The sequence below is a fragment of the Triturus cristatus genome, chromosome 4_2, assembly GCF_964204655.1.
Source record: "Triturus cristatus chromosome 4_2, aTriCri1.1, whole genome shotgun sequence".
In the NCBI taxonomy this organism is placed as follows: Eukaryota; Metazoa; Chordata; class Amphibia; order Caudata; family Salamandridae; genus Triturus; species Triturus cristatus.
Window position 1 is genome coordinate 962,433,839 of NC_140586.1, and position 17,010 is coordinate 962,450,848.

A 17,010-nucleotide genomic window follows, 5' to 3' on the forward strand; every position below is an offset into this window, starting at 1 on the left:
ACGATGTCCAACTGTTCTTTGGAAACCTTTTGTCATTTGTTCAAGCAAAGACAACATCTTAATGGCTTCAAATAAAATGCTGGGAACTAATGAAGAAGATCAATATCACTGGCAAAAGGTTCAACATAATTAAAGAACAGTTGCGAATGATGAGAATAATGATCATGTAGCACCGATATGTGCTAGACCTTATGACAGCAATGGAGGGGGGCACTTGGGCAAATGATGCGGGCAATGGAACATTGAATGGGGCGATATAAACTCTGCATGATCTACAACGGACAATGGTGAGCAAAGGAGGTGCCCCAGATGAATTGCTTAAGGGTTGGTTCGATTGGCTATCATCCTGGATGTCAGGGCTGTTTAAAGCCTTGTTGTACCTCACTGCGATCTTGCTTTTGATGTATTGTGTTTTTTAATTAATAATAGCATGCTGTGAAAGAGTTAGATACTGTCAAAGAGTTAGTGCTTAGGTGGCAGGGGTGTTCAGCAATATCACCAGCACTCGTAAAAGCTGATATGTGTTTCTCATGACCATTGACATTTAGTAAGGACCATGAGTTAGAAGAAGTAATTGAAATATCAACTAGATGGGGGAATTTTAAGTAAAATGTAAAATGCGTGGAAACCTCAGACAGACAAACAAAACATCACTGCTGTCAGCAGAAAGCACTTTAAAACTCTATGTAATCAAAGAACAAATACAGACCCTGTTTGCAGAAGGACAGTGAGTAAAGGTGAGGGTTCAGGGGAAAGCAAAACACAATATCAGCAAGTTTAGTTAATTGGGAAAATATGATTTACAAAGCCTTGAAGAATTTATGATCACAGCGCACAAGCATGCACTCCATTCCCACTGTTAGCAGAGACATAGTTAAAAAAATATGTGGTCAAGGGTAGTTTTAATCAAAAGTATTGAAAGTTAGATAAGAAAATCTGACAACCGTTGGACAAACACACTCGGAGAGGTTAAAAAGACAATGCTTCATCAAAGCTCTGTTAGGATTAAGATAGGGGAACCGATAGGAGAGGACACAAGTTCAAGGATGCAGGTGGTGTGGTGTTTACGTGGAAATATATAATTAACTCATATTATTCTGTGACTTGTTATTGCTTTTTACGATGATATGTATGAAGTCAGCATTATTTATGAGTATATAAGGAACTGCCTGTGTGCAGCTAATTGACAGTCTTCAGCCCTACGGGGCTGACTGTCTCACAGCCGTTTTATAATTTAATTTAAATTCTATAGTCAACGATCTGTGTCTTTGATTTATTTCATAGTTAGCACTATCTAGAGCAGCAGGTCTAGATATTACTCATAGCGGAGCCAGTGCAGGGGCTATGGAGAACACAGTGGGTCTAGGCGCTACCCATATCACAGGTCACAAAGAGTCAAGGAAAACCATTCCCTCTCCCAGCCCTCTCCAGTACTCCTGGGTGTCCCCCAAGGGTCCGCCCTATCTCTTATCCTCTTCAACCTTTTCATGGAACCATTAGCTAATTCACTAAATTCCACAAACATTCTCTTCCATATGTATGCGGACGACACGCAACATTATTTGAAAATCTCATCCTCGGATAACATCATCTCACTCAACACTACCCTTACGTCTACTCAAAATTGGTTAACTGAGAACCATCTCCTGCTCATCACCTCCAAAACTGAATTCCTACAAAAAAAATTAGCATACAAAACTGAATTCCTTCTCATCTCTCCTCCGAACCACATCTCCAAGCCAGACCTTGGGCTGAATCACCTCACTGCTTAAACTGCACCCCACTCATCATAGACTCAGCTAAATCTCTCAGAATCACCCTGGACAAGCACCTGAATATGAAAAATCATATCAGCAATGTGTGTAAGGGAGCTAATCACTTGATGAGGACACTTAGAAATATTAAACTATTCCTTCCACAAAAGGATTTCAAGCAGGTGGTCCAAGCACTTGTCTTGCTGAGGCTAGACTAAGGCAGCACTACGCTCGGTGGCCTTCCCAAATACACCCTGGCTCCACTAAGGGCAACACTGAACGCTGCGGCTAGACTGGTCACAGGTACCAAACGAAATGAGCACATATCCCCAGTCCTAAAATCTCTTAAATGGTTGCCCTATGAAGCTCGAATCCAGTTAAAGATTGCCATTCTGTCGCACAAAGCCCTGCACTTCAAAACTCCCAGGAACCTAGCACAAAAGCTTGAATTATCCCGTGGTGGTAGAGCCTCAAGAAGAGCTAACACTTTCCTCCTGAAACCACTCATCCTTAGCAAAAAGAGAAATTGTCACCGAGCCTTCTCCGGCGCTACCCCTAAGATATGGAACTCTCTTCCCCCGGAAGTACGCAGAATCTCCTCAACAAATGCTTTCACACTGGAAGCCAAAAGTTTCCTAATGAACAAATTCTTACCCTAACTGGGCTAGGCTCACCTGCTTGAAGTCATTGATCCTACATCCATTGTACCATCATTTGATGCTGCTCTTCTTTCCCTCATCGTGTGCCTCCTTCGTAGCCCACTATATCCCTGTTTATTGTATTACTCTCCTTAAATCATTTGTCTTGTAATTATGCGATTATTCCTGTTTAGTATTCTTACTTGATGTCGACATTGCATTTATGTCCTTCCTTCCATCCTTTTGTAAAGCGATCTGATATCCTTCGGGATCTTGTTCGCGCTATATAAAACTTTTTTTTTTTAATTAATGATTTTTTTTTTTAAAATAGCGGAGCGAGTGTAGGGGCTATGAAGAACACAGTGGATCTTGGCACTACCTACAGCAGAGTGAGTCTGGGAAGAATTCAGAACAGAGAGAACGTTAATGATATAAACGAGGCAGCGTGTGGACTGTATAACTGTAATAGGGTGATTATTATTAGAAGAAGAGTTGTGTCAGTATCTAGGCCCTATTGATAATATAAGGACTGGGTGTTCTCATGAACTGAGTGACTTTAAATGTCATCAGGAATGAGATCAATCACAATATTGATTAACAAGAACACAGAGTCACTTCACCATTATTAGTAATGCATGAGTAAAGTGGGCCTGATCAATAAATTGATTGGCGTTATGTTGACGGGCGCTGTATCCAAAATTCAGAGTCACCAAATAAAGTTAACTACTCAACTGCAAATCGCAGTCCTTATTTTGTCATTTTAAGGATGAGATCAAATTCAGGGTCTGTGTTGTGCTTTTATTTAATGACACTATGGGTGAGGTGCCATGTGATATAACTTGCTTCAATGCCACCCACTGTGGTATTTTTCCACTGAGCATTTCACACAATTAAGTGTGAGAACTGGACTCTTTATATCTGTGGCTTCACAGCAGAGAGCTCTTTCTTAAATGCAGTGTATAATATGTGTGTTCTATATGCTTCTGGGGGCTGGCTGACCCCATGTCTGTTACAGGTGAGTCACAGAAGACCACAAGGGGCCCTCAGAGCTACCGGTGAATTCTGTCTAGCCTCTCTCTCGTATCATCTCTTGCTGTCAAACCTCTCTTGTGTCCCCATCTCTTGCACCCACCTCTCTCCTGTCCCCATCCTTTTCACCCACACCTCTCTTATGGGTTAATCCCTCGCTCCCACACCTCTCTCCTGTCCCCATCTCTTGCACCTTTACCTCTTGTGTCCCCATCTCTTGCATCCACACCTCTCCTGTCCCCATCTCTTGCACCCACACCTCTCGTCCCCATCTCTTGCACCCACACCTCTCTCGTCCCCATCTCTTGCACCCACATCTCTTGTGTCCCCATCCCTTGCATCCACACCTCTTGTGTCCCCATCTCTTGCGCCCACACCTCTCTCGTATCATCTCTTGCACCCACACCTCTCCTGTCCCCATCTCTTGCACCCACACCTCTCTTGTCCCCATCTCTTGCACCCACACCTCTCTCGTCCCCATCTCTTGCACCCACACCTCTCTCGTCCCCATATCTTGCACCCACTCCTCTCGTGTCCCCATCCCTTGCATCCACACCTCTCTTGTGTCTCCATCTCTTGCGCCCACACCTCTTTCGTATCATCTCTTGCACCCACACCTCTCTCCTGTCCCCATCTCTTGCACCCACGCCTCTCGTGTCATCTCTTGCACCCACACCTCTCGTGTCCCCATCACTTGCACCCACACCTCTCTTGTGTCTCCATCTCTTGCGCCCACACCTCTTTCGTATCATCTCTTGCACCCACACCTCTCTCATCCCCATCTCTTGCATCCACACCTCTCTCCTGTCCCCATCTCTTGCACCCACACCTCTCGTACCATCTCCTGCATCCACACCTCTCTTGTGTACCCATTTCTTGCACCCACACTTCTCTCGTCCCCATCTCTTGCATCCACACCTCTCCTGTCCCCATCTCTTGCACCCACACCTCTCTCGTGTCCCCATCTCTTGCACCCACACCTCTCTCGTGTCCCATTCCCTTGCACCCACACCTCTCTCGCGCCTCCCCATCTCTTGCGCTCAAGGGGTATGTTCACTGCCTGTCACTTACATACAGTGTCTACGTCCCTGGGCCCATTACTTGGGATACATGTCCCTTCACTTTCAGCCACATTGTCCTACTCAGGTATATAAAGTCCTGCATTTGGAAAAATTCTTTTTTTTAAAGTGAATCATTGCACCCTGATGTTTTGAATAATGAAATAGAAGGGGCTGTGAATGTTTACTTGCTCACTACAGCTGTTCTGTCGCAGCGATTCAGGGGTCGCTCAGACTACTTAGGGGTATAGTGCGTTGATACCATTGGGCCCAACCCCCACTGTAAGAACTGGTGCCCCAACAGTGATTGAGACCTGATGGCTCTGTAATCCACTGATGCCCAGAACCATTCACATGTTAAAAGTTTGCTTCTCTAATTTCCTGTGCTGAAAATAGTGGAGGTAGCCTCACATCATGGTGTAATTGTGGGTGAATTCTTGCATTTCCATGTACCTTAAATTGTACATTTTTGTACAGTAAAGCAATTTCAGTAATGCGATTTCAACCAGACCCCCCATGCACATGCTTTGTAGGTGCATAAACTAACAACGCTAATTTACAGGCTTTAGAACATGTGACCTGCTTGTATTCCACAGCCCACCCAAGAAGGCACTGGACTTCCTGACCTCTCTCAGTGTGCTCTATTTCTCCTACTGGAGGGTGTCACAGAGCTTTATATTACACAAACACATTCTACAGAGACGTACACAGTCAACTCGAGCACACACTTTAATCACTTTCCAACATATTATAATCATATAATGGAACATATTTCCCAATAAAATTGTCTTGGTCTTTATTTTCTTCTTTTTGTTATCCAGCCAGTCAACACGTGTTTCGTCGTCTGGGAATTTACCCACGACTTCCTCAGGGCTGTCTTCCAGTAACGATGCTCTCAAGTACCTCTAAGCCGGTTATACTTCCGTCCCGGTAGGCAATCTAGTGGACATCAGAATTCTTAAAGTCTCCAATAACTTCCAAATTGGAATTAATCCATATATATATTGTCAAATATGATGACAATAATATAAAGAACAGATCACTGAATATCTTCATTGTCTCAAGGTACACCGTATCCTATCACTGTTCCCATTCACAGCTCACTGAGCTATATTGGAAGAATTTAACTTATTAACTTTAAGTAACAACAGTATCTCTTTGACAAAAGCAGTAACCCACGTAAGCAATCCACATAAAATACAAATCTGCATGTAACAAGTAGGGTTGCCGCCTGGCCTGATTTTTACTGACATGAACAAAAATGTAAGGTCGCAGCATGCAACAATCGTCAAAAGCCAGAACATTTTCCCCTCTTCCATACATACTTTACACAGTAAATATTATGAGGAAACACTTTAAAATGTATTGTAAAGCTCTCTTAACGATCCGTGAGTAATATTTAGCACAGACTGTCACACCTGGGCCTGTGTAGAATCTTAAAAATTAACATTTTTCCAAGGGAAAAGTGGCAACCCTTCAGGTTGTGTTTTGCGGCAGCCACATTAGCTATCTAAACTACGGCAGTTAAAACTGAGACTAGAAATACATTGATCTCTCAAGCAAGATAATTATCAATCAGAGTCATCTCAGCGTTGATTTTGTCCCCTGGAAATTACCGGGCACACACGGACTCTCAGGCTCAGCAGAGCAGCAGCAACTGGCTGGACGGGCCAACAAGCCAGGCTTGGCTGCCAAGTCAGTCAAGCATATCCTGGAGCCCTTAACCTCCTGAATACTCAGACCATTTTTTTCAGGACATACCCAGGTTCTCAATTAGGGTGACCAACTGGCATGGGTGCAAATTCAGGACGGTGAGTGTAAAAATTCAGGACAAAGGGTCAAAATTCAGGACAAAAATTCATCCTTCCATCCACCTACTCATCCATTTATGAATTCATCCATTCGCGCTATCACTCATCCATCCATCCTTTCTCTCATTCATCCACCCTTTCACTCCTTCATTCATCCACCCATTCTTTTTCTCATCCATCAATCCTTTCACCCCTTCGTTCATCCATCTGTCCTTTCTCATCCATCCACCCTTTCACTCCTTCACTCATCTATCCACCCTTATGTCCATCCACCCTCCCTTTCACTCACTCATCCAGCCTTACATCCTCCCTTTCACTCATCCATCCATCCATTCAGCATTTCGCTTATCAATTCAGCAATCCATCCATCAGTTCACTCATCCATCCACCATTCACTCACTTGTCATCCACCCTTTCACTCATCCACCCATCCTTTCACTCATTCATCACTTATTTACCTGTCCATCTACCCTTCTACCCATACATCCATCTACTTAAATGTTCTCTCATCTATCCTTCCACTTACTCATCCGTCCATCCTTTCTCATTATCCATCCATTCACCTTTTCATTCATCCATTCACCCTTCTCTAATCCATCCAGCCAACTAACCATCCCTTCACTTACACACCTTTTCACATTAATTATGAACTGAGGGCGGGTGAGGGCCCACTATCCCCCTGTACATAGGCAATACGAAAAAGTGGAAGACATGCATGATGCACAGTGCCACTATGACATGGTGTTGTTTCCAGAGCATTAAGTGGAATGAAAAACCTGGGGGGTCTCTCCAAAGGGGGTGTTCAATGTAATTAAGGGCGTGGCTCATAACACCTAAGCTAAAAATTTGTGCGTAACATAGTGTGCTGCCCGACTGGTAATTTGCTGCTCCTGTCATTGCATCCAGATATATAACACAACAAGTAGTGTTACACCTACAAGCCAGAACTATTGGCTTTTTCAATGATGGTTGTTAGTTGCATACAATAAAAAAGCAGAAACCATGGCTTTGTCGAATATAACATTGAAAATGTGTCAGTTTTAAAATGATGAAACAGTGAAAGACACATTACCCCTTTTTAAATACTTGTTTCACCACCTTTTCATGAACTGGATTCTCACCTAGCAGCATGGGCGTTTTTGTTCATTTCTTTCACCTCATTGAATGTCCTGCCCTAGACCGAGCCAGGAGGAGGCCCACCACATGCAATAAGAGCACAGACTGGTCCATTGTCATTCTGTATGTGGCAACCAGCCGCAGACAGAATGACAATGGGCGGGGTGGGGCTGCTTTTGTGCTCAGAGGAGTGTGAGGTGGCTTCTGGAATGGGAACAGTGATGTTCCCCAATGCCCAAAACTACGGACAAAAGGTGTCCGTAAAAGGGATCGTCACGGACAACGGACGTGAGATCCAAATTACAGACGGTCTGTCAAATTTACGGACGGTTGGTCACCCTATTCTCAATTCCCTTTAAAAATTCCGCCCGAGTCTCACCTCCCCTTTACCGGAGTGTTGCAGCCGCGAAAGTACAATGCATCAGGCGTTAGACTAACACATTTTAGATTGGTGGTTCGTATCACTGTACTAAAATTCATTAATCAATGCATTTTTAGTAACTTGAAACCACCGATGTGCTGTGAGGGAGAAGGTGGGAGTGACTGCAACATGCCGGCGAGTGCTGTGCAGACGGTGTTCAAAACTCAAAGGCTCAATCAAGTCTGTGTTAATAAATTGGTTGGCCCATTGAATAAACAACATTAACATTATTAATTTTAGCAGCCTGCAACACAAACGGCTATCACCTTAGGTGCCGGGCTCGGCTCAGCTGACTGTACTGTAAACTGCTGAGACCCCGCCACGGCTGCCTCAGAGGCGGTGTCATTGTCACGAGGCCTGTAGTTCCTTCTTTCCTGTTTTTCAGGTGACACACTTCTATCAGAGGACTCCTCAGTTGCGGCTGGACAGAACTTACTTAAAGATCAGAAGCCCCTGGCGTAAGGTGAAAGAGACGACCTCCCTGCAAAACCCCAGCAGCAGGAACATGACTGCAGTAATGAAGCACAGCCATTGCATAGCAATGCACTGTGAGGTCTGTGGCAGCTGCAGCATTTTCCCCACTTTAGTACTGTTTCTTCCTAATTGATTGGTTGCAAGTAGATCTGTGGGTATGCCTGTGTTTGTAATTACAGCATAGGCCCTATGGCAGCTCCAAAATAATCATGCTGGAGTTCAGAAGGTGTAGAAGAATAAAGATGTATTTCAATGTCATTTATATCTAGTCACATTTGCTGCACATTCAAAGACAGAGTTCAGATGTTAGGCTACGCTTATGAAAACCGCTGCTTAATTTCTTAAAAGACAGTTTGGTGTTTATTTCTCTTTCTCAAACTGAAACGTGAGAGATTTTCTCATGACAATTCTTCAATAATCTTGCTTGGTACAATGAGTGGGAGAGCAAAGGCTGAAAAATGCTATATATTCCCTAACACAACAACAAAATTGAAATACATGTAAATTAAAAAATGTTGAACAAAAATTAGAAAAGCACAAGTGAAGCACATTTTTTTTTATAATTCTTAAGTGTGATGGAAACACACGTTCTAGTAAGATTAAAACCAGCACAAAGTAAATATTCAGTGACTCAAGATTTCCACATGTTATCGTGCGCACCCCTGAAAAGTTTATCATTAAAGTTGTTTTTGAAAATGTAGTGGCAATTGCAATGGAACATGTGCTTCCTGTGACGGACAGTGCTCTACCACACCGCGTTTATAATATTTATTGTGGCTTTTTTGCCTGGTTTTACACACGCAAAGTGTCACTCGAAGTGTCACGCGCGTGGCAGCAGACTGTCACTCATAGGGCCTTGGCAATCACTCGGTGGCTATGCTGCCTCTGCTCTGGCGCCCCTGTGCGGCCCTCGCACCCGTTCTACCGGCCCCGGTCTCTGGGACCAGGCCCGCATCCACCGCCGCCAGCAGCGCTCTCCCAGGCCACACGCCCGCAGCACCGGCGCCAAAGACTGCTGTGACTGTCAATCACAATACTCTCCTTAACACTCTGCAACAGAGAATGGGCATGGAGGGCACTGTGCTCAAATGGTTTGCCTCCTTCCTCTCTGATAGATCCCAAATGATCAAAATAGCGAACAGTCTTTCATCTCCTTTAGCGGTCGGTCAAGGTGTCCCTCAAGGCTCTATACTTGCACCCACACTGTTCAATCTCTACTTAGAACCATTGGGAATCCGGGATCCACTATCATCTATATGCGGACGACACTCAAATCTACCTTAAGGTGGCCTCCACTCACGATCTCTCCCTCCTAAGCTCTACTCTCGACTCCATTCAAAACTGGATGTTAACTCATCAACTGGTCCTGAATCCCTCCAAAACTGAATTCCTCCTCCTCTCCTCCTCACTTTCTCCTCCCCCAGTGCAATCATGGATGGATCAGATTAATCTACTGAACAATAAACCCATCATTGTCGAGAGCGCAAAATCCCTTGGCGTCATACTCGACAAAAAACTCAATCTACTCTCCCACATCGATTCCATTGCAAAGTCTGCTCGATACCAACTGCGCCTTCTTTGGGGGATTCGTCGCTTCTTCCCGGAGCACGACCTTAAAACCCTGGTCCAATCGCTGGTTCTCTCCAGATTGGACTACTGCAATTCTCTTCTTACTGGCCTCCCCAAGTCCCACCTGTCCCCCCTGAAGTCTGTTCTCCATTCAGCAGCTCGCTTCATACATGGGGCCAAAAGAAGCGACCACATCACACCCATTTTATCCACCCTCCGTTGGCTTCCCATAGAGGCAAGATCTATCTACAAGACTGCCTGTATCACCCACAAAGCCTTGCACTCATCCTCCCCTCGCTACCTGGCGGATAAACTGAAACTCTCTGGTGGCTCCAGACCATCACGGAATGCAGAAAATTTATTGCTTGAACCTCCCACTTTCAAGAAGGAAAGATCGATGGCCCAATCCTTATCAGGCAACGCGGTGAGAATTTGGAACTCGCTTCCGCCTCAGCTCCGGACCACCACCTCTTCCCAGGCCTTCAAAACTGACCTCAAATCTCTCCTCCTTCAAAGACACTTCCAAATTTAATTCACGCCCTATATTTTCTGAAGGAAGTCCTTCCATTATAGGAAATTCTGTTCTCCAAGCCTATAGAAGTGCCTTCCCAGTGTGTTTTGTGTTTTGAGTGTCTGCCATATATTGCAGTATTATACTTTTACTTGTATTTTGATCGCTTTTGTAACATGCACACATGTCACTTTCTCCTTTTGTAACGTATCGTATGCTACCTCTTGTATCTTGTGTGCTTTTGATACATGCACTATGGCCACCACTGCCTCATGTAACGTAACTTCTGTTTTAGTGTTCTGAGTGTCGGCCATTTATTGCAATTTTTTTTTTTTTTTTTTTACTTTTTTTACCTCTAGGTGTACTTTGTATGCTCTTGTAACCTGCACACATCACTTTTTCCGTTTGTAACATATCCTTTGCTACCTCTTGTATTTTGCTTGCCCTTGATACTTGCACAATTGTCACTATTGCCTCATGTAACGTACCGTTTGATTTTGTAACATGCTCACTTGTATTTTTGCTCCTTATGTATCATTACTGCTACTATTGTGAAGCGCTCTGACACCTTCGGGTAAAGTCCGCGCTATATAAAAACGCATTAAATAAATAAATACAATTAATAAATCCAACTGCGCATGCTCCGACACTGTAGTTAGTCAGCGCGAGCTCAGATACGGAAGCAGCACACAATCCAACTGCGCATGCTCCGCTATGATGTTACAGTGAGCAGGCTCAGATACGGAAGTGCCACACAAATCCAACTGCGCACGCTCAGATACCGCGACACGGACACATGCTTGTGGCACCTCGGCACCAAAGACTGCGATACGAAGAGAAACCCACTGCGCGCGCTCGGATACGGAAGCAGCGCACACATCCAACTGCGTATGCTTTGATAATGTTGTTGGGCTGCGCAAGCTCAGATACGCATGTGCCACACAAATCCAACTGCGCATGCTTTGATACTGATGTTAGACTGCGCACGCTCAGATACCGCGACACAATACAAGCCTGTGATGTCGGACTGCACATGCTCAGATATAAAGATACCCTGGTCAACTACGCATGCTCAGAGATGACCGTCTGATTCGCCCGAGCTGCGCATGCTCAGCCATTGTTCATGTTGAATTCCGAGATGCGCATGCTCAGGGGAATGGGTGAGGCTACACTTTGGTTGAGCGCTTAGAAGGCTATTCAAACGCGGGCTGGCGTTGCAAAGTTGCAGATGACACACGCACAGGTGGATATTAAGCATTGTATCAAAGAAAACAGAGATAAGTAGATGGTTTCCAGGTGCTATGGGTGCTTAGAGCGAGATGGCAGCGCCTGGAAGCGGCTGCTAACGTCTGTTTAAGGGGGGGGGAGGGGGGGGACGGGGCACAGAGGGCATGTGTATGGTCATCACGTATGTGCCTAGAAGTGTGTGGTGGATGCACCCTAAGACTTTAACTGCTGCAAAGCACTACAAATGGCACAGCACAAGCCTTGTGCCCTTGTAACCTGGAGTGGCCTGTGAGGAGCTCCATGGAACTGACTGGTGATTGCTTGCCTATGATGCAATATAATAATAATATTAATATAATCCACATTTGTAAAGCGTGAACAATCAACCATAAGGGTCTCTAGGTGCTGGGGGCCGTCGGGAAGATTAACCAAACTGTTGCCCAGAGTCACATGGTGCTGGGCTAATCTGCCTCCGGCGCTAGGATCGAACCGTGATCCCCAGATTCCGGAGTCAGTCGCCCTGGCCGCGGCGCCACACCTCTTCCCTAACAAGGAATGCAATAACAGGAGGACTCCAAACAGCAGAAAGCCATCATTTAGAGGTGGCAGGTAATTTATTTATTTTAATTTTAAAAGTTTTATGTAGCGCTAGCTTGACCCGTAGGTATCAGAGCGCTTTACATACATACTGTAAAGAAAAAATAAAGAACGGAAATTGCATTACATAGTAGGCAGGCAGTAAGGTAGCAAACCAGGGATAAAAAAATACAGCATGGGAGATAAGGTGGTTAACACAGTCCGGTCACCAACTATCCTTGAATGTCAAGAGAGAGGAGTAAGCTCGGATATTGAAGTCTAGGTTAGTTGACGTTGGTCAGGAAAGTATTTGTTAAGGAGATGGATTTTCAGGTCCCTTTTGAAACAGGAGAAGGAGGGGTTGCATCTGAGGACTCTAGGGAGAGCGTTCCACAACCTGGGAGCGTTGCCAGAGAACGATCGGTATTGTGTGGTTTTCTTTTTCATTTTCGGAGGAATAAAAAGGAGTGAGTTGGAGCTTTTCAGCGTTCTGGATTGACCTGCACTTACCAGTTTGTTGTTCAGGTAGTTAGGGGCCGGAGAGTGAAGGGTTTTGTGTGTGATGCAGGCCAGTTTGTAAATACACCTCCCTTCCATGGGAAGCCAGATGAGGGAGTTGAGAGCTGGAGTGATGTGTTCAAATCTGTTTACTCCAGATAGGAGTCGAGCGGCCATGTTCAACACTGCCCTTGGAGGGGCTAGGTGAGCTTTTAGAGTCCCTGTTAGGATGGCGTTCCCGTAGTTGATTTGAGAGAGAACTAGGGATTGGACTACTGTCTGGAGGTCATCATGGGGAAAAAAAGGTTTCAATTTCTTGAGGTGTTTTAGAGAGAAAAGAGCACTTTTTTCAGAGTTTTTGATGTGGGCCTCCAAAGATAAGTTCTTGTCAAGGGTGATGCCTAGAGACTTAACTGAGTCGGATAGGACGATGGGGCAGTTTAGTTCATATTCTTGAGCCACTCTTGGATTGGACGATGGTTGCTTTTTGGAGAGAATAGGATTAGTTCTGTTTTATCTGGGTTGAGCTTTAAGTGGTTAGCTTTGAACCAAGTTTGGATCTCGGTTAGAGTGACATTGAGGTGTTGGATGTCGCTGGAATACTTGATTTTGAAATAGATTTGGGTGTCATCAGCGTAAAGGTGGTAATACACTCCAGCTTTTTTCAAGATGATTGTGAGGGGCTCCATGAAAAGATTGAAGAGGGTCGGGGAGAGGATCGAGCCTTACGGGACCCCAAGTGTGACTTTTGTTGGCTTCGAGAGACAGGAGTTGATTTTAATTTGTTGCGAGCGATGTTGGAGGAAGGAGGTGAACCATTTTAGTACTGTGCCATTGATGCCAGAGCGCTTCGACAATGTCTCCAGAAGCGCTGGATGATTTACTGTGTTGAATGCCGCAGATAGGTCAATAAGGATGAGTAGGCAGGCATCACCTTCATCTAAAGCCTTGTGAATATCGTCAGAGGACGTTGAGCATAGCTGTTTCCGTGCTACAGCCTTTCCTGAATCCTGATTGAAAGGTGTCGAGGAGGTTGAACTCATCAATGTGTTTGTTTATTTGGTGGAGAACGCATTTCTCCAAAGTTTTTGCAAAGAATGGGAGGTTGGAGATAGATCTTAGGTTGTTGAGATCATTAGGGTTGGCCCCTGGTTTTTTGAGAATGGGTGTGATTTGTCCAAGTTGAAGGGAGTCTGGGACACAGCCAGAGGTGAGAGAGGCGTTGATGATTTTTGTCCAGAAAGGGGAAATGGTGTGGTTGAGTTCTTTTATGATTGTGGATGGGATGGGGTCCATAGTGTGGGAGGAAGGTTTTAGGTTAGAAATTATACTGAAGACCTCATTTTCCGACATTAGCTCAAAGTCGGACCAATGCGCATTGTTTTTTAGCTGGAGGCAGGTCTGATTGTCCTTGTTAAGAACTCTTACTGAATGATCAGGGGTGGTTAGAGTGGTGCAGGTTAAGTGGGAAGGAGGGTTAGAGATTTGGATGAAGGATTGATCAATTTTGAGACTTTATTAGTGAAGAAGGTGGCAATTTCTTCACAACGCTCATTGGTGGCTTTGATTTCTTGAGAGGGAGTGCAATTTGTTTGGCTTTTGACAATGTTGAGGAGTTCTCTCGGTCTGTTTTTCGCCAGATCTAGTTGGCTGCGGAATAAAGACACCTTTTCACTGAAAATGTGTTTTTTGTATGCTTGCCGAGCAGATAAGTTGCGCTAGGTGTAAGGTCGAGGGGTTTAGTCTCCAAGACCTTTCCGTTTGTCTGAGTTGACACCTTTCCTCATTCAGATCCACGTTAAACCAGGGTTTAGATTTGGTTCGCCTCAATTGTTTGAGTTTGAGAGGAGCTACTTGGTCTAGAACCTCTGTCATTTTTTAGTTAAAGTGTGTAGTGAGGTCATCAGCCGTCGATGATGAGGGTTGGAGTTGAAGATGGGCATGAATCTTGGATTCAAGTTCAGGTAAAGGGATTGCTTTGATATTTCTGTTCCAGTGTTTAGGTTTGTGATTACGAATAGGTTGGTGGAAGACAAGTGCGTCAATCTTGAACAGAATGAGGTGGTGGTCGGACCAGTCTATGGGAGAAATCGCTGTCAGAGAGACCAGATCATTGTTGGTAATGATTGCATCCAGTGTTGCATCTTTGATGTGAGTTGGTTTATTGCAGAGTTGTTTGAGGTTATATATTTCAAGTAGGCTGGATAGGTTCTGGGCAGTGGAGTCTTCTGGGTCGTTCCAGTGGATATTGAGGTCACCCAGGAACACGTCTTTAGTGTCTGTCATGGAGAACCGTGATATTAGGTCTGTTAGTTCTTCGGGGAAAAGGGTACGCTCTCCAGGAGGATGGTAGATGGTGTGGAATTTGATGGGTGAGGTGCCCTTGGCAGTGAGTTCGACACCCAGGTATTCAAACGATAGGTATTCTGCAGGTTTAAGTTTGGTAATCTGAATTCCTGCCTTGTGAATGATGGCTAGTCCTCCCCAGTTTTGATCGGTCTGTCTTGTCTGATGATGGTGTACCCTGGAGGGCTGAGAATGTCAAGAATGGGGGTGGAGTGGACATTGAGCCAGGATTCAGTGAGGAAAGCGATGTCAATTTCTTTAGCGAGTAGAGCTTCAGCAATGTCTGTGGCGTGTTGCACTGCTGATCTGCAGTTGAGGAGCATGCAAGAGAGGGGACGGGGAGCCTCGATGATGGGGGTAGTAAGGTGGATAGAGGAGTATTGAGCAGGAGGTCTAGGCGAGTGGACATTTTTAGGGATTCTGTTAGTGCCGATAATAACAGGGATGGGGAAAGGGGTTGACTTCTGGCTCAAAGCGAGGTAAGAGTCGTTGGTCTCATCAGGTTTCGGTATCGAAAAGGGTTGGCGATCCCGGTTGGGTAGAAGTGCCTGACTCGCTGACGGACTGGAGGGACGAGGGGTGCACTGTGGGGCCAAGGGAGCGGTATTGAGTGGGGTGGGAGGAAACCTACCCGGGGAGAGGGAGCACGGCGGCTTGGTCCTGTTGAGAAGATCTTGTTGTAAAAAAAGGAAATCAGCAGCAAGGGAGTTAATTTTCAGCTCCATTCTGTTCAGTTGCTGTGCTATTGAGCTGAAAAAGTTTAAGGTTTTAGGCAGGGGCCGAGAATGGCTTGGGTCTTTGGAGGGAGAGTGAACAGGGGTCGGGGATTGGACGGAATCAGTGGGATTAGGAGAGGGGAGACGTTTGACGAGGGGAGCCGGGTTAGTAATGCTCCCATTCAAGGAGTTCAAAGGAGGAGTAGAGGGTCTACTGTCCAAGTGAGGAGGGAGAGAAATTCTAGGTAAGAAGTCAGAGTTCCGGGGAATGTCAATGAGATTAGTGGTGAAGGCAGGTTGTGTAAGTGGGTGTGCGAGGGCGGAGGGGGAGCGTGTAGTGATAATAGGGGAAACGTGTTCGTTGGACATGGGGATGTCACAGGGGTTGTCAGTGAGGTAAGTGGTGGAGACCGGTGGTGTCTGTGGATGAGGGACATCGGAGGGGGGTGTGCAGTGGTAGTAGGGAGGAGAGTGGCCACTGGATTAGAGATGATGTTGGACATGGGGGAAGTAAGAGTCGAGGGAAAAAGGTCTGTGTTGGAGGAAGAGGTAGTTTGTGAGGGAGGGTTCAGATTATCAGGGGTCGAGCGGAGAGTGCCTATGGGGATTTCGGTCGCGGGAGGTCAGAGGTTAGAGTCCGAGCTGTCTAGATCTAGATCGGTCTTGTGGTGTTTGTTAATTGCGAGTTTGTTGTTCCTGGTGTGCTCAGTAGATGTAATAATTGTGGGTGTTTTGCAGCGGAGAGTAATGATAGGGGTAGTGTGATTATAGTGAGTGATGGTGGATGTCCATGAGTTGGAGAGAGGTTCTTCAGGGCAGGGAGATGGGATCAGTTCCACGTTATTAGTAAGGGTGATGGTGGGTTGGGGAGATATGGTTTGATGGCTCAGTTGAGTTAACGAGGAAAGAAGTGTGGGGAAGTGGCGGTCAAAAGTGGTGAGGTGCGGGTCGGTGGCCTGTATGAGAATGGTTCCAGTTCTGTAGATGGAGCTGGTGAGTTCCCCTTTGAAGGTCGGGGAGATGGTAGTGGAGATATTTTCACCATAGGGAATGATTACTGACTTGGCGACTTGAAGGTGAAGAGAGAAGGTGGTTTTCCATTTAGCCGGGCGATTTGTGTAGAAAATGAAGTTAGTTTACGTGTTGCCGTTGGTCGCTGTGTGGTAGTTATCTACAATGAGTGTTTCCGGGTGTTGTTTTAGACTACTATGCTTGAAGTTCTTTTTTGCATTACTGGTCATTTTGTCTGGGTAGTTGATGGACCAG

General features: G+C 45.4%; 2 protein-coding genes across 4 annotated transcripts in view; one reads left to right on the top strand and one right to left on the bottom strand.

The window, feature by feature from the left end:
- The window catches only part of LOC146839140 (uncharacterized), a 366,458-nt gene that overhangs the window by 105,585 nt on the left and 243,863 nt on the right, over positions 1-17,010 (bottom strand).
- LOC146839142 (uncharacterized) overlaps positions 11,521-17,010 on the top strand; it is a 54,033-nt gene continuing 48,543 nt past the window's right edge. The window contains exon 1 of one of the 3 annotated variants that reach the window (XM_085603187.1): positions 11,521-11,541. The gene's annotated coding sequence lies outside the window, so the exon portion shown is untranslated. Of the gene's footprint in view, positions 12,218-17,010 lie in introns of all 3 variants that reach the window. The other 2 variants (XM_085603186.1, XM_085603184.1) reach the window with 2 other exon arrangements.